Source organism: Lepisma saccharinum, chromosome 26 (genome assembly GCF_977018435.1).
Source record: "Lepisma saccharinum chromosome 26, izLepSacc3.1, whole genome shotgun sequence".
NCBI lineage: Eukaryota > Metazoa > Arthropoda > Insecta > Zygentoma > Lepismatidae > Lepisma > Lepisma saccharinum.
In genome coordinates this window covers 21,048,387-21,067,299 of record NC_139254.1, presented here as the reverse complement: position 1 = coordinate 21,067,299, position 18,913 = coordinate 21,048,387, and the positions used below count along the sequence as shown (strand labels likewise).

Below are 18,913 nucleotides of genomic sequence, written 5' to 3'. Positions count from 1 at the left end.
AAAACTACATTGTAGCCCTTTAATTAGTCCTTCCTGATCCTTGACTCGCAACCATCCCATGCATATCTTCCCAAGCCACGATAAAAATCCTGTAGTTCAAGTACATGGGTTATGCAACCAAGGTAACACTTCCCGGAATGCGGCAATTAAAGAAGATATCCGGTATCTGCAGGACTGTAGCTTCCACAGCAATATTTTTCTAAGATGCTTGTGTGATACCAATTCTCTCATCCCGAGCTACGCTGGATATAGCTCATATCTGTGTAATTTGACTAGAATAGAATAGAATTGAATTTATTTCAAGTATGAGCCTTTACAGCTATACATACCATACAAGTGAAAAAATTTAGTACAATTTCCCTACACCCTTCCTTCCTCCTCTGAGTCTGCTTCCACATTCACATTGCTTGGGAGTTCACAAACACTATTTCATTTCAACTCTTTCCCTATACTTGCACTGTTACCTGAGTGATTCCTAGATTTTCTCTAGTGTTGCCCACGAGACGAGACTTTGGCCTGTCTCGTCTCGTGGAGTCTCGTGGAAATGCTGTCTCGTCTCGAAAATATTCGTTTGTCTTATGACACATGGTCAATCTCGTCTCGTCTCGAATTTTTAAAAGCCTGTCCCGTCTCGTCCCGTGGGCAACACTAATTTTCTCACATTTATTTATTAATTTATTTATTTAGTAACCCTCCCCCCCCCTTCACACATGTTCGTTATCCGCACTGAGCTTCTTTGCTCTCTTTACCCAGGCGTAGTGTAGGAAATTTCCGAGATTCCTTATTTGCGCCTCCCCCCTCTCGGTCTCTCCCTCCTAATAACGCTTGTCATTATATTCTCAATGTTATCTTCATTTATTTCCCTGATATATTTTTGTCTTGCCTCCCCTGTTTCTTTGCACTGGAGGAGAATGTGAAATTTCGTCTCGTCTTCGCCGCATAACGGGCATTCTACGCTCCTGTCCTCCCGTTTTAGTTTAACTTGTGCCCATCCACTAGTCTGAACCAGGCTAATCCTGACCTTTCTTTTGCCCCACACAAATCTACGTAGTTCATCCTTCCCCATTCTCGATCCGTATCCACTATTTTCACTGATGTCAACGATATTTTTGCGTCGCATTCTGCCAAAATTTTCTGTTTGGTAACGTCTTACAATCTGGCACGTATGGCCCCTATTATCTGCATATCATTTCTCCCCTCTATTTCCGATTACGTGGGAGGAGCGCACGTGAGATCAGCGCACAGCAAGATTTTGTGGGACTAGCGCATAGGATCTCGGGTCTTAGTGGGATTAGCGCATAGTATGTTTCGTCAAGGTAGAAAGAATCACAAGATGTCAATAATTTCTTGCCACTGTTACTTGCAAACACCAGACATTTCTTTTCGTTGTTCACTGTCAGGTCAAGCATAAGAAAGCTCGTCCCGTCAGAAAGTCTCAACACATTTTCATCCAGGAGATTTCGGAACTACCAATCGGATTTTGGGTTGTTCCCAGTGGTTTCCTACGTATTTCACACAAAGAGAAAGAGGGTTTTACGTTATCATATTTTGGAACGTCAGTAACTAGTTCATAACCTCTATTCGTCAATTTCCCAAATTCCTTTTTGTAGACGACGTTCACTAGCGTAGACAGTTCCTCCCTTGCTCTTTTCCTACATACAGACATGGTTTTTACAACTTCCAACTCTGCAACATTCGGAACACACTGATGAGGTTCTCTTTCCAAAACGTCGTTGTTTAATGTTGCCTTTAGTAGCCCCTTGCACTTCAGTCGGCGTTCCTTTACACATCTCCAGTAGATAACATTTTCAGTCTTAATAACTTATTGTTATAATTGTTATATTGTTATAATAACTTTCATTTCGCATTCACCTGCAAAGAAAGAAAGAAGAACATTTGATCACCCACGATCTTTTTGTCTCTGTGCGCAGATCACACTGTGCGCTCCTCCCACGTGCGCTTCTTCCACGACACCCTATTTCCTCTTCCCACACCCATCCCAGCCCTATACTGTATAATTCCGTCTTTATTTTTGCTACCCATTGCCTCCAATAACCCCCTTATCTGTGATTGTACAGAGTTTCTTCAAATTTGAAATCACCCTTCCATGGTGATCAGTTTTGCCCAGTTTTTAATGCACCTCATTTACATGCTTAGATGTAAGCTCGTCTCGTGGATCTTCTTCCTATGCACTCTTCCTAAAAATAAAGGAAGGAATGATATAAGTGAGAGAGAGGAGAGAGTATAAGAAGGATAAATGAAAGAGAGAGAGAGAGAGGGGGGGAGAAGAAAAATGCAGATGGAAAGAGAAATAGGGATCCATAGAAGACACACGATGAAACTGGGATTGAAAAGAACGAGCGAGAGAGAGAGAGAAATAAGACCAGTGAGAAAGGAAGAGAAATAGCAAGAGTAGATGATGAGAAATAGACAAAAGAAAGAGAGAAGGGGGAATAGGGAGGAAGCAGAGATTGAAAAATAAGGAAGCAAAAACAGAGAAAAAGTTAGAGGGTTTAACGGAGAGATAGTGGGTAATAGAAGAAAAAGGATAAACAGAGAGAATTAAAAAGAGAGATGGGAAACAGAGGTCCCCAACCATTTTAATTTATGGCTAGCTTATGCACAATTATTCATTCAATTGTTGAAAGAACTTCGAGCAATCATATTGTTACTAGAAACTACTTCTCGTCCTGTTTTCAGCCATTTTATAATCTTCTTCTGAGCATAAAGTAGACTGAAAAAGCAAAAACATTTTTTTTCTCACAGCGGGAATCTCGGTCTTGTCTCGATTTTACAGAGGTTTGTCTCGTTCTCGGTTTCGTCTCGAACTTGTCTCGCCTTGGGGCCACGAGAGTCAAATGACAACCTTAAATTGTTTTTGTTTCTTATCCAGCATATTTCTGTACGTAGGGTTGCACAAGTTTGCTGAATTTTAGCACAGACCTATTGCTCATCTACACGTATTTTCGACTATGAGTCACTGAGAAGGCCTTTCCATCCATCTGCCTGCAAACTGACGTCATTCTCGAAATTTCTCCTCCATTAGTAAACTTGCTGGTGTGGTAAGCATGCACAGAGAGATTGAATTTTCATTTGCCGAGAAGTTTCTGTAGATTTTAGGCTGACAGAGGCAAGAAACCACTGCTCTTCACTGGTGCAAGTGTGTATAAGAGGCGCCATCTTTAAAATAACAAAAATTGCGTTTTGAAGCTCACTTGATTAGTGTTGCAGCCTTAAGGTCGTTTTGTAAATAACAGTTAATACCTCATGTTAATTTGAGCTGCATTCAGTCTGCCCTACAATTTTTATTGGACTTTAAATGTTTCATTTGACTCTTGTAACATTTCGTAGCATGTTAGACTGAATACATGCACGTAATCTGACTCGTAAGGTCTATATTCTGTCAAGAGTTTTGAAAGTTCCTTGAGAAAGGTTAAGATACAGGGTTGTAAAGGACAATTACAACACATTAAAAAGTAAGAATACACAAAAAACATCCTGAAAGACAGTGGAAGAGACCAGCTGTTCTCAACAGAATGGGAAATCCTGGGGTTTCCCCCCCACCAACAATCATGGCCTCAAAAATCCCCCGCGCCAAAAATTTTCAGGGGGAGAGTTTTTGTTACAACAAACAAAAGATAAACAATTACTTTTAATTTCAATTAAATACTAAGAATAATATCGAACACATACACAAATTAGTGTAGTTATGAGTGTTCAATGCTTTTTCTCTCTCAAGAGATCATTAAGAAATCTGCATCAGTGCGCACAATAAAAGTAAAACAAGAATGCAAAACAATAATAACTATGAAATCTAATTGATTTATATTAACATAAAGCAAAAACTTAATAAAACTTATATATAATAAAACCACTTCAACTAAATATATGCTTACAGTCCGAAACCAAGTGTTAGGTAATAATCAAAATCTAATTATTGATAACAACTCGTTTGAACCAGTTTCCTAATTCAAATACTTATGAGTAATATTAACAAATGAAAATTATATTATAGAGGAAATAAAAAGTAGGCTTAATTCAGGAAATGCATGTAACTTCTCTCTTCATAAACTTTTGTCTTCTCGTTTAATATCTAAGAAACTAAAAGTTAAAATATACAAAACAGTAATTTTGCCTGTAGTATTATATGGGTGTGAAACTTGGTCCCTTACATTGAAAGAGGAACATAAATTGAGAGTATTTGAAAATAATATCCTTAGGAAAATATTTGTACCTAAAAGGGATGAGGATACAGGTGAGTGGAGAAGGTTACATAATTTAGAACTACATAATTTGTATTCATGTCCAGATATTATTAGAATAATTAAATCAAGAAGACTTAGGTGGGCCGGCCATGTGGCATGAATGGGAGAGGAAAGAAGAGTTTACAGGATTCTTGTTGGGAAACCTGATGGTAAGAGACCTGTAGGAAGGCCAAGAAGAAGATGGAGGGACAACGTTGAGATGGACCTAAGGGAAATCGGTAGGGATGGAAAAGAGTATATAGAACTTGCTCAAGATAGGGAAAGATGGAAGGCCTGTGTTGCTGCAGCCATGAACCTTCGGGTTTAAGAAGGCTAGGGAGTATGTTAGTTAGTTACTTCAACTATTTCATAATTTATTAACATCTTTAACCAGTTAGTAAAGGACGTAGTTTGCTACTTTATCATATCAGATATATTTAAAAGTAACAAATTTATTTATTTTTCGGTAATTAATAATAATAATAATAATAATATATTTTTAATTTAGTAATTTATTTTTACTTTTAATAACATTATAAATATGTATATCGTATAATGTATATGTATGTTTGTGGGTAGGGGGTTTGTAGATTAAGTTCTTTCTCCCCCCCCCCCCCACCGCACCAGTCTTAAATGATTTCGCACCCTGCTCAAGGATCTAAAAGCATTTATTGAAACACTCATCATCTATAATAAACAGTTCGGAAGATTAAAAGTCTGCCCGAAGAAACTGAAATCGACACATTCAATAAGAATATGCCGAACACGGACGTGACACGTTGGAAGCTCGAGGTCGAAGCATATCACATGATTTTGGTTAAGATTCCACCATGGGAGTTTGCGAATCAAATCACCTCATTACGAAATGAAATTGCACAGAAATACAATTTTGTTTTCAAGACCGACTTGCTTTAGCAAGATCTGCGCACACTGAAAAAAATGAGAACGTCGACCTGTCGTGATAACTGTCCCATTGATGCAGGCGTGTTGAACAAACCACATCAACCATTATCAGGCGAATGTCACGCGTGCAGTGAAACAAAATCGTTCTCCCTCATTCTGATGATAATAAGGCATGCTTCAACAAGTGCAGCTTTTTCCAAAGTGCGGACTTCTGTGCGTGTTTCCTGGGTGGGGACATATCAACGTCAGTTTATCTGCTCCATTTGCACGGATATCTATCACTTTCTAATGTCATTAGTTAGGCGTTTTCGTTTTCAAAACGCACAAACGCAATGTAACACAACACTCACTCATTGGCGAACAGTATGTAGGTAATTTCGTCCGTTGCAGCTCTGCTGCTGTTTTGTCTTCACAGTTCGAAGGTAAACTGATTATCTCAGGTAGAAGACTATTGGGTCCACGAAAAAGAATACAAAATACAGTAAAACCTCGTTAATCCGGACTTCGCTTAATCCGGACAGGCAAAAGGAAAAAAACAGAATGCAAGGTTTTAAATGTGGCTAGAAGTCAACAAGAGAACTTCTCAAAGAAAAGACAATCAACCACTCATGAAATTCTGTTTCCCGCAGACTTTGTACTGTACTGTATAGTGTATTTAGGCCTATGTCCTTTATATGTATACACCATAATAAACGTGTTTTGTTTTAATGCACTTTCTACTTTTCTTTTAGGTTATTTCAGTTAATCCGGACTTTCGTTAAACCGTTCAACTTATCCCCCATTAGTCCGGATTAACGAGGTTTTACTGTATAATAGTTGTAAGCTAAAGAAAGGAGTCGTATCGGTCTCATAAACCGACCACTGTGGCCGAGTTGTTAGCACAGCACGCTACGACGCCAGGGGTCCTGGGTTGGGCAATCCCGGTCTGGACATGAATGTGCTTTGCGAGACGTGAATCAATTTCTTCTTATCATCGCTCATCCTCATCGTCGCGATTAGCGAAAAGTGGCAGAAAGTCTACTTTATGCTAATCGGAACTGCTTCTACAGTTTAAAATACGTAAGGGGACTTTGCTCACATCTTGAAACGTTTGAACTTGCCAAATTCTGATTATCATCCATGGATGATATACTTTAGTCGATCTTGGTTTTCAGAACAATGTTCCTGTCAGCACTAAAATCACATATTTCGCTTTCTGATAAACCCAGACTAAATGTAATGTATTTACAGTAAAACTTCGTTAATCTGGACTAATGGGGGGGATAAGTTGACCGGTTTAACGAAAGTCCGAATTAACTGAAATAACATAATAGAACAGTAGAAAGTGCATTAAAACTCCGTTTATAGCAACAAAACAATTTTAGTATAGTGCATTTCAATGGCATAGGCATAAATACACTATACAGTACAGTACAAAGTCTGCGGAAAACAAAATTTCATCAGTGGTTTACTGCCTTTTCTTTGGGAAGTTTTCTTGTTGACTTCTAGCCACATTTAAAACCTTGCATTCTGGTTTTTTTTTTTTCCTTTTGCCTGTCCGGATTAAGCGAAGTCCGGCTTAACAGGATCCGGATTAACGACGTTCTACTGTATATAACATACGTATACTAGCGTACATTTTGTGCTGGTAGAATTGTCAGCAAGTAAATGTCCGTCACTGGTTCGAGGTAAGCTCGACGACAACTGATTAGCATTGTAATTACATCACAACAATGGATTAAAGGCATTATAATGTAAATAATGAAGTGGTTTCCCACGCTTTACTTATTGCTTGAAGCACGAGACAACGCGAAGCAGAGTTTTAAAAGTTTCACCCATTCGTTGGGAAAATTGTACCGGCTGTGAAGTTGTGCAAGTCGTGAGTAATATGCATGCGCTGTAACAAAAGAGATAGTGGGGCATCCATAGAGACAGAAGGACCACTTTCATGATGATGGGATTGATGAAACATCACCTTCCGTTTCCCAAGTGCAGGAAGCTTGGGACATTCCCATGCCATAATGGTGGCAAAAATTATGAGGAGCTGGCAACTGTGAACAAGTCACAGGACAGCGGAATCTGATAGAAAATATGACTATCACTTTCTCGCCGATGTGCTACAGGAGCGTGAGACTGTCGTGTGATGCAAGAAAACGTTTCACGTGGATGGCCGGAAAGTGTTTTACAAAACATCTGTTACTGTCTGGTTTTACGGCAGGATATTATTAGATAATTAACCTTGGCTGTGGCCGCAATCTCCATTCTCAATATAGGACTACAGTACAAACCTATTGTGATCGTTATGAGTCGCGAGTTTTAAGATTATGATCATGAAAGCTGAACCAAGAATAAACTAGGATCTCAAATTTACCATCTAGTACAGTAGGATTCATGAGTATTACCGTGTCAATTGTCCATGACTATTTTCATACTTTTTCTTCCATCCTATGTGTTTTTAAGCGATGTATTTTTATGTATGCAGAATATGTCAACAGCTTGTTTTGAGTTTTCTTTTAATTCTTGAAGCTCTTATTGTGTCAAATAAAGTGCACGAACATAGTGATGGGCAATTTGCAGGGTAAAACTCATGGATCCCACTGTACAGGGTCAACGAAGTTAGTAATAAGTTGTGTTTTATACAGCGTACATTGATACACCTGTATATTGAATTGTATCTTCTGCAAATATACTGTAAACAAACTGCCGGAGTACTTGTTGAGGCCAGTGTACAGTGGGATCCATGAGTATTATCGTGCAAATTGTCCATCACCATGTTCGTGCACTTTATTTGACCCAATAAGAGCTTCAAGAATTAAAAGAAAACTCAAAACAAGCTGTTGACAACTTCTGCATCAGCATACATAAAAATCCATCCCTTAAAAACACACAGGATGTGAGTGAAAAATTAATGAAAATAGTCATGGACAATTTACACTGTACTACTCATGGATCCCACTGTACATGTAATCTGTGCTCAGGAGATTTCCACTAGAGCCATCTACCGGATCGTTGCAACAACTATGCTCATACGACAGTGTTTATACACATTAAAAATGTACACGAAGCAAACTAATATTGTTCATTTATCGTAAAAATACCTACAATAAATTTTGTAACACATTTACGTAATCATGCTACTTCTATTTAAGGCAACTACTGAATTTTACTAGTAAATTGGTGTCACGATTCAAGTAATCGGTTCTGCCATCTGACTAAACTTTCTCAATGATTAAACTTCCAAACAGCCTGCCTTGAGTTTTACAGCCCTTGCAATCTATCACATGAATATTCACCACCACAAAACCAGTATAGACTTAACTGGTAATACACTAGTAAATGGTAATGGTTTAAAGTAGCTTTTTAAGTATATCCACGTAATTTGTAGAGTCCATGTGGGGAGTTAAAGTAGTTGCAGAATTACTTAAACTAAGAAAAAAATAAAATTAAAGAATAAGATTAGACTTCATGTTATACATTTTATTTTCAACTTAGAAATGATAAGGTTCAGTAATAGATGACATTTTTTTAGAAAACAGCCGATAGGTGGTCAATGATTGTAAATTGTTTCATTGTACGCCCTACAGAGCGGTTCGACATATTGTTGCTCCCCATATTCATCACACCAATTTTCACTTTTTTTCCCGCATAGCCCCAACACACCCTGAAAATTGACCTGTAAGGTAAGTAACCTTCCTCATGATCAAGCAGTCTGGATAAACCTACGCAATATTGCAACGTTTAAAAACCCTAGCAAACGGGTATTTTTCAATTGCAATTACAAAATTTGTACCGTATCTGTGAGTACGCCCTCAACAAATATTTCCCAGTAGAAAGAATTCAAAAATTTCATTATTTTGACTGAAAAATTAAAGAGGTATGAAATAATAACCAATAAATTAGTAATTGTAGTCTTCTTGATGCCTTCATGTAAATCCATGTCCCTTTTCGTCATAGAAATCCGAAAATAAAAATGGAAAAAAACATTATCACTACTATTTTTCATACTGGGAAACTTCGCAGATTGTTATAGAATGAGTATTTGTTACAAAGTAATTTCAGGTCGTTGAACGTCCAATTTACCTCAGGAAGTGTTCCACATTCGAAGAACATCGCTTCCGGCTGGTTAAATGCTCCACCACCCCACAAGGCCACGCGTCGAGTTCAACTCTCCACGCGATATGGCTTATCCGGTGGACGCGGAAGCTGGGGAAAAATTTGTAACGTTTCAAAAATTGACGAGAAGTTGAGTGGTGTTCCTGACCTCAAAAGTGGACCATAAACTGCATGTTTCGTCATTATTTGGTGGAGGTTGGAGCCGAATGATTGTCAATTGTTTGTTTCCTGTGCTGGGCTTTCTACGTCGCGTATTTGTGTCAGCAGATTAACCGCGAAGGTGGATGAACTATGAAGTTGACGTAGTACGCCACACGTATGAGAAACATCGTTTCGATTAGTCATAAGTGGCACAAAAGTAATGTAAAATAACAATACAAAAGCATACATGAGGTGTGTATATAATATGTAGACTTGCAGGCGATATACGGTACGTTGTTGCGTTCACTTTTAAATTTCAGGTTGTACGCGATTATATTATTGTATTAAACAGGCTCCTATTTGTTATCATATAAGCTATCCGGACTGTCTGAAGTAGAATTGGAACTACTGTGCAACGTATCTCCACAGGGATCGAACCGGGGTCCTTTGATTACAAAGTTAGAAGTTTATTTCTGTGACTTTGAAGCAGTTTTACAATTATTTGTATTAATCATTCATTAGTAAAAAATATGGAAATGAACTTGAGAATTAATTGACTTTCTTGAGCAAAACTTTTGCAAATTAGGAAAAATTGAAAATATTATTTTTTTTGTGTCGACCATGGTCTTATGGGGGTTCAGCAGGTCCGTCGAACAAACTCCCCTGGAAATTGGCATAGTTCATCTCAATTTACAAAAATTCAGAAAACTTGTGATTTTTATTGTAAATGACGTCAATCAGTCATCGGTTAGTTACTTTTCGAACAGAATAACGATTTTTTTTAAAAAAAAAAGTTAAATCGAAAAATGGAGTGTTGAATACACACAATAGCAATAAATAAATTTTCAAAACTTCGGAAATAAGATTTTATGTGGAAAGTCACGCATCATAAATATTGTGGCTAAAATTTCCCCTTAACTATTAAGGCTTTTTCTCGAACAAGTTGTGTAAAGTTCATTAACTGTAAGAAATGTAAAATGGTAATAAAAACAGTTGTACTTGAATTCACATCTGGTGGATCGAGCAGAAAATTCTCCCCGATGATGATTATGATAAATTTTGAATAAAATTTATTTTTATTAGTTTATAATTATTTTATAATCATCATAAGTATATAATAATTATGATAGCTACACCAGAAACTGTCCTTGTTTTGTGTGAGCTGTGCACTCTTGCGTGTATGTGTATGTGCAAGAATTCTTGTATATTTTTCTATTTCGCGGCTGGCGGAAGCTAGCAAGGACATTCATCATTGAGGGCCGGTGGTTCGGTTTCAGCACTTGGACATGACGTTAGGCATGCAAGCGGCAGGATGTGTGAGCATGTGGATATTCTTCGCCAACCGGTGGCACCGAGGTGCGGCTTCATCAGTGATGGCAATAGGTTTTCGAAGAATTTCCCTCCCACGTGGCAAAAATTTCCCTTCTTCTTAGAAATATTCCCTCTCTGTTTAAGCGTGTCCTGTAAATGATAGTGTACACATGTAATAATAATGTATACGCTAGTGTCAGTAAATTTTAACCTATATAACCGTGATACGTGAATCATTTCCATCCATCGTTCAAATCTCTTATACTTTATAATTTGCTTATATTTACCCGAAGGTGTTGTGGTACACCGTCGCCTTGTTATCAAGTAGTTACGGGCAGTGTTGCCACAATCTGAGGGCACAATTTCCCTTTCCAAGGGGCCAAAATTTCTCTTTTTGGACTATTTTTTTCCTTCACCTAAACAAATATAATAATAATAATTATTATTATTAGCAGTGGTAGTAGTAGTAGCAGCAGTAAAATTTATGTTGGTCCATGTTCGTATGAATAAAAAATGTTGCCCAAATTTTTCACATACATGTCAGCTTCATCGCTTTCTGGTGAGATGTCCCAGGTTAAAATCATGGTCAGGAATCCATTAAATCGTTAATTGTCATCGTTACAATTATCTGAATACACATAAAAGCGACGTACAATAAACTGTAATAATGTAAAGTCAGAAGTCTTAAAATTTCCCTGAAATTGTGATATTTTTCATCGAAATTCGCTTTCCCTATTGATTAAAATTTCGGTCCGAATTTCCCTCCAAAAGGTAAATTTCCCTTCATGTGGCAACATTGGTTCCGGGTTCGATATCTGGATGGAGACAAATTGCACTTGATGCACAGAAAGGCTAATCGGGACTGGGCCTATAGTTTAAAGTGGAATCCAAACCACTGTGCAATGTGCCTTCCCCGGGTATCGAACTCGGTATACCTTGATTACAAGGCGACGACGCCACCTTTACGACATCGGGGAGGCCGAATGCTTTTCTACAGACTGGATGGGGCCCGTGTCGCATGTTGCTAGTCGCTTCAGTCTGAAAGCTTCACAAAGGTTTACTTTTGCAAACAATTCTACCAAATGCTCGGTATCAACGTGCCGTCACAAATCACTGCATGTAAGGTAACTAACTACAGTTGACAACTCAAATCCTGAAATAAACAAACTAGCGTTGGAAGCTCTTTTCGACAGGTTATATATAATTCTCATCAAGGGTGCCCTGCCCTCCCCCCCAAGGCCCTGGACGCAGTCCCGCCCAAATTCGTTCATCATAATCCCCCTCAAAATTATTTTGATAAATATATAATAACAAGTGGTCGACAGTTATATCTTAAAATGTAAGTTTTCGACACGCAGAAAGCTAGCACATTGATTAGCTAGATATACTTAATTTGAAATGTCAGAAAATAAAATATCTATAAACAGATTTTTTGGGGGGGGGAGGAGTCTGGAATTGTAAAGGTAGATATTACATAACTGCGTTCTGGGAGGAGACAGGAAAATATTTCGTAAATATTTTTTTTTTACCTTCGTTTTAGAAGTTGTTTAAAGACAAAAATGGTATTTGCGGGTCGTTTTTTGGGAAGTTTGCTCTTATTCTTATCATTTGCCTTTTCACGAGTTCTTTCCTGCTTTAATTTAATAAATTTGAACTGCAGTGCCAGTGGGGCACACCAAATATTTGTCCTGCAGTTGTCTTAAACAAAACTGTTTTGTTCGTATGGCTCATTCAATTATTGTTTCATACATAAGGCCGTAGACATGGAAAATAGAATTTAGTGCCTTCTGCAACAAATTCTCCTCCTATGATTAGAGTCACAATTTTCAGGATTTTATCTCGCAAGTGCAAAATTCACTTCCTGCGACAAGTTAGAAATGCACATTTTACATTATATATATTTTTTTCTATTGCATCGGATTATTTACAATGCGTATGTAGTATATTTAGTACAATTATTACAGCACAGGGAATAGACAATACCAGGAGCGTATATTCTAGGCTAGCTAGGCTACCTGCGAAGCCTGAAGTCTAGATAATAAAATACAGGAGAAAAATCGATCAGAAATTGTAAATAATATTATTCATATCAGTCAGATGACGATGCTGATTCTGGAGTTGGCAACCTGTTTTCTTATGAGTTGGCAACCTGATTTCTTGAGAGTTGGCAACCTGATTTCTTGAGAGTTGGCAACCTGATTTCTTGAGAGTTGGCAACCTGATTTCTTGAGAGTTGGCAACCTGATTTCTTGAGAGTTGGCATCCTGATTTCTTGAGAGTTGGCATCCTGATTTCTTGAGAGTTGGCATCCTGATTTCTTGAGAGTTGGCAACCTGATTTATTGAGAGTTGGCAACCTGATGTCTTATGAGTTGGCAACCTGATTTCTTATTAGTTGGCAACCTGATTTCTAATGAGTTGGCAACGTGATTTCTTATGAGTTGGCAACCTGATGTCTTATGAGTTGGCAACCTGATTTCTAATGAGTTGGCAACGTGATTTCTTATGAGTTGGCAACCTGATTTCTTAGGAGTTGGTAAATTTATTTCTATTCATAGCCTAGGACCAGGTAACATTATGAGATAGCCCAGATCTTGGACTCGGTATACACCACTGGACAATACAGTAGTATTTCTAATAGAATAACGTCGTTAAAATGGTGCACCTGCAAAAATAATTCGCACGAGCCAAATCCTGTGAATATGCTGGAAGGAGAATAAATTTGAAGCAAAATTCGTCCAATTTTGCCATTGAGACGCTCGATTTGCGCGTTTTCCTGTTGAAGAAGCAGTTTTTGGGCTGGTGGAAAAGTGATCTATTCACCTAATGAACGGAATCATCTCCTAATAATTTACTAAAATAATTAAAACTCTCGTAGAGTAGTATACAAATACTAAGGATTTTATTTTTAAAACTGATGTTATTAATCAACAGGAAGAAAATTGTTCGTGTTTGGTAATGCAGCAGCTGACCTTCGTTGGTTGGTTGATTTGGTGTTTTAAGTCCACTTTATGCATAGTAAGGCTAATCGGAACTGGACCTACAGTTCAAAGAGAGATCCGAACCACTATGTGTCTCCACCGGATACTGAACTTGACCCCTTGATTACAAGGCGACGACGCTACCACTGCGCCATCGGGGAGGTCCTATCTTATCAAGACGTGAAACACGGATAATTGCGAGCGAAGCGAGGATACTTTCACAGGATACCGTGATATTTACTCTTTCCCAGCTTTTTCTACATTTGTTCATGGGCGCCCACAACGAAAACATGAACACATCATCAAGAAATTGGGTGGAAACGTAGTACAACATGAAGCAAATGGTAAGACAATCAGAAAATCCAATAACGTTTTCGTACATAATATTATCACCAAATGTGCCCCGTGAAAATTTTACAGGTTTTAGGAGAGGCCACATCCAGCATTCTATTCCCCCTTCCTTCAATCCGCCCTTGTACAGTGGGATCCATGAGTATTACCGTGAAAATTGTCCACGACTAGTGTCATTCAATTTTCTCTTACATCCTATGTGTTTCTAAGCAATGGATTTTTATGTATGCGGGTAGAAAAGTTGTCAACAGTTTGTTTCGAGTTTTCTTTTAATTCTTGAAGCTCTTATTGGGTCAAATAAAGTGCATGGTGATGGACAATTTGCACGGTCATACTCATGGATCGCACTGTACACTGTGAGCAGCATTACGAGCGAAGCAAGTAAGAAAATTTTTAGGGTATTTTTTTACGAACCTGCCGATAATACTAATTTAATAAGGAAGAAAATTACTACTTAGAATAAGCAAAATGATTAACACTGAACAGAATTAGCCTGATCTCAAAATAAACAACCAGAATAAGCAAAAATTAAGCTCGAAAAGTCAATGCGTGAGTAAAAACTCCCAAATGTACGGGCGAATGCATATCCAGAATAAGACAGACTTACGATGTCAGGGGTCCAGTGTTCCAATCTCGGCCTGGGTATGGTGTGTCCCGTTATCAATTTCATCATCATCACTCATCCTCATCTTCGCGATTAGCCAAAAGTGGCAGAAATGCGAAATAAAATCAATCAATCAATGAAGAATAAGACAAACGCGAAACTATTTTCTAGGAAAGGAACATTTTAGAAAATTATGGGTTTTGATTTTTTAAGTCCACTTATGCACAAATAGGGCAATCGGGACTGGGCCTACAGTTTAAACTGGAATCCGAACCACGTGTCTCTACTGGGTATTGAACCCTAGACCCCTTGTTTACAAGGCGACGACGTTACCACTACGCCATCGGGGAGGACCTTGAAAGTAAAACTGAATAACCGAAATTAAATACATGTGCACAGAAATAAATAGCGAAATGAAGACACCCTGTCCCGGATATATCTGTAGCAGAGGCGTCTCGTGAACGCATGCGTCAAGTGTGGGAAAAAGGACAGCATGCTCTGCGACGACATTCGTGAGCATTTCTACATTCTAATTTCTTCATATAGGAGAAGTATTTACTTTACACGAGAGCCCTGAACTAAGCTTATATTACATTTCTCGGATCTGAAGTGAAGGAAAGTAATAATTCTTTTCCCACAATTAATGCATGCGTCACTTCAGATCCAAGAAATGTAATATAAGCTTAGTTGAGCGCGCTCGTGTAAAATAAATACTTCTCCTATACGAGGAAATTAGAATGTAGAAATGCTCATTAATGTCGTCGCAGAGCAAGCTGTCCTTTTTTCCACAATTGACTAATGCGTTCAGGAAACGCCTCTGGTTTTACTGAATGTTTTAGCCACATAATAAATGTTCTATTCGTATTTTCGAAGAAGATTCAAATTTCCGTATGTATTTTTTGATTGCATTTGCTTTACTTCGCTTTTCTGTCACTTTTGACTTATCGTGACGATGGCTGATGATATGATTTGAATCCGGTACCCTTGACGTTTGCTACCCACTCCACACCGACGATTTTCGCATATCTGAAGGAATATGTAAGAAAATGAGGTTTCAAATTTATTATTTCGTCTACATCATTGTGGATTTCGGTGCCTCATAAATTAACAAGTGAAAATATCGCTTCTATTTTTTTCCTCGTCCATTAATCTCCTTCTCTCTTTGTCCTCTTTCTGGTGATGTTTCCTTGCTTTCCTCTGTTATTCGCATTCTCTCACTTCCCTAAGTTGTTTTACAATTTTCTCTCAACTTTTCGATCCCTTTCTCTTGCTTTGTTTGATTTTTCTATCTTTCTCTCTAGTTTTCTCTCTCTCTCTCTCTCTCTCTCTCTCTCTCTCTCTCTCTCTCTCTCTCTCTCTCTCTCTCTCACACACACACACACACACACACACACACACACACACACCGTTTGTCTCCTTCATCTCTGTATTTTTTCTTTATCTCCCTTTCACGGTCTGTTTTTCCCAGAATATTTCTTTATCTTTTATTGTTCCCCCTCTCTCTCTCCTCTATGGGAGATTTCAGACCGAAGCGACACGCGACACATGTTGTTTGATTTGATTGATTGGTTTAGTTTATTTTACTTCGCTTCTCTGCCACTTTTGACTAACCGCGAAGATGGGGGTGAATGGTGATAAGATGAGATGAAGTAGATGAAGGTATAATCACAAACACATATTGACAGCACACAAGTCCCATAGAGAATTATACTGGCCATGGGCCCAGACTCCAGAGCCTCGTTAGTATGCAGATGAGGTACAGGGTGTACTACGCTTGGGAACAAGCCAATCAGCACAACGTTTCATACCGTAGCGGCATGACAGGCCGCACAAGACAGCGTTCGATTGGTGAAATCTTCAATTGACACATGTCGCTTCGGTGTGAAATCTCCTATAGATATTTCAGACTAATTGATAAGAAGCATTCACTGCGCATGCGCGAACAACAAACCGAGACGACACAATGCACGGTATTGAGAAACCAGCCCAGTCTGAGCGGCAAGCTACACGTGCAGCTTGTCGTGTCGATCCAATGTGATTACTGAGGGTTCGTAACAGTTAATTTTCCATCAATTCTAACTGGAAGAGTTATTGACAGTTACTTTACAACACTTAAATTGTTAACTGAAAATTTTAACATGGGCAAGATTTAAATTTGGAAAATCTATTTCCAAGTATATGTCTTCTGTGGATGCTAGGCTGAAAGATTTTTTGTTGAATTGCTTCTGGCAAGGAAGCTAAGCTTCGTTGCATACTACATTTAGAATAACCACGTTTTATGAGCAATTCGTCATATTAACCGCGAGAAGACTTCAGTGATTTCGGTGTATTTCTACATTAACTTGAATCGTGGTTGTTGAGGTAGACAGTCATTGCTTATTAAGAGAAAGTGTTTAAGGTAATTTATATAGAGCGTAAAATAAAATTAATGATCTCATTCAAGTTCCATCATTTGATTTGGGGTGTAAGGGGTGACCTTCCACGTAGTACACCCAAATGTCAACCTCATTTCCACGTTAGTACACCCTGGACTGAAGACTAACGAGGCTCTGGCGACTGCCCCCATGGCCAGTATAATTTTGTTTGTGTTGTCCTGTTCTTTTGTCCTTATGTGTGCTGAGTGCCCCTTTACAGCCTCAGCTTTTAACGAAAGTCAAAAGATTTTAATATTTTATGATTTTAGTTCTGCAACGTTAGAGTTGTTATTTGTAACGATAAGGGGCTGGACCCCGTATAATGTGACGGGTGCAAAATAGCCTTAGTGCTGACACATCCACAATTTTAAATTCATAACATCATAACCTCATCACTTGATTTGTTGTAATAATATAGGTGTAACTCGTATAACAATGAAGACTTACATTATGTACAAGTAACTTTAATAAAACACATGTAAGTCTTCATATATTTATTTTATCACAATTAATGATCACTGATTGTGTGTAAGGATGATATTCAACTTGACATCATCACGCAGTGTAGCCACTTTAACATTAGCGACGCTGAGTTTATGTCATCAAATAGATAAGCGTCACCATTTTGGACGTGTCTCCCGTACTTCGGAAAGAAACAGCATTAAGTGCGGCAAACAGATTCGCTGCTGTTAAGGAAAGCGAAAAAAATTGCTATATTTTATACGTACACATTCCTCATATGATCATGAAAATCTTATCTTGAATCGCTTCTGCAAGGACCACACGCACAAATACCGCATATCTCGGAATGCAAGACGATCCTCCATTTTTCCACAAGGGATCACAGAGAAACTATTTTAAAAAACTTACAAATGGTTACCTTATTACAAGTAACTGAAGGAGACAATAAAAGTACCGGTACACAAAAAATCAAATCAGATGCAGACATCCCTTAGTCAGATACAGATCCCACTTAGTCCTCCTCACTGGAATGGTCCACAGAATCTGCAGTGTCACTTCCACTGTCATTGTGATCTTGCTTTTCTTCCCATAGTAGACCGTCTTCACTCCCATCTAAAGCATTTGTTACACAGCACTTCTTAAAGCCGTTCACAGTTGATGCACTGGACAACCAAGCAGTCTGGATCCATTCCGCAATTAGAGATACTGAAGGTTTCTTCAACTTCCCGGTAGGGGCAGTTGCCGCGAAAGCAAGACGACACCAAACTTCTGGGCACAAAATTGCGGCAAAAAAACTCGTCTTGTATTCATAAATATACGGTATTACCCGGCATGCTTTCAACACATGATTTGATCTGTTGCCGAAAAAATAATATGGCGGCGGGAGTGATTTCGCGCAATGAATTGTGGGGGAAATTGTTCGCTGAATATCACCCATTTGTTTAAAATAAATTTTCAGCAGAAACTAACTGAAAAGTAACCTACAGTTACTTTTTCAAGTACCAGTTACTGTAAGTGCGATACTTTGTAAAATTAGTAACTGTAACTTAGTTACTTTTTGATCAAAGTAATGAAGATACTTATAAAAAGTAGCAAACTTTCCGAACACTGTATCCATTCAATGATATGTGTGTTGCAATGGCTGTTCAGAATGGATTCCTAATCAGCGACGCATTATTTCATTTTTGTAGTTTCTATGTGGACGAAAACCACAAAGTCATGCCGAAGCTAAAAGCTCAAAAGGCAATGCACAATAATCATGTCACAGACAGCGACCACAAGACACGCCCCAGATAGGCAAATGATGGTCGTTCATTCTGTTACCCCCGACTGGTACGTCACAGCGGCAAGAGAAGGATGCGGTTAGACATGGCCCAGTTTTTAGCCAACCTTGATCAATCAGCAACGAAAG

The 18,913-nt window shown here is 38.4% G+C and overlaps 1 protein-coding gene across 2 annotated transcripts in view; it reads left to right on the top strand.

Annotated features, from left to right (window-relative positions):
• LOC145979468 (A disintegrin and metalloproteinase with thrombospondin motifs adt-1-like) overlaps positions 1-18,913 on the top strand; it is a 183,514-nt gene that overhangs the window by 20,917 nt on the left and 143,684 nt on the right. The window contains exon 1 of one of the 2 annotated variants that reach the window (XM_083112383.1): positions 4,440-4,446. The exons of the other annotated variant lie outside the window; for it this stretch is intronic. The gene's annotated coding sequence lies outside the window, so the exon portion shown is untranslated. Of the gene's footprint in view, positions 1-4,439; positions 4,447-18,913 lie in introns of those variants that run through there. 2 annotated transcript variants of the gene reach the window in all.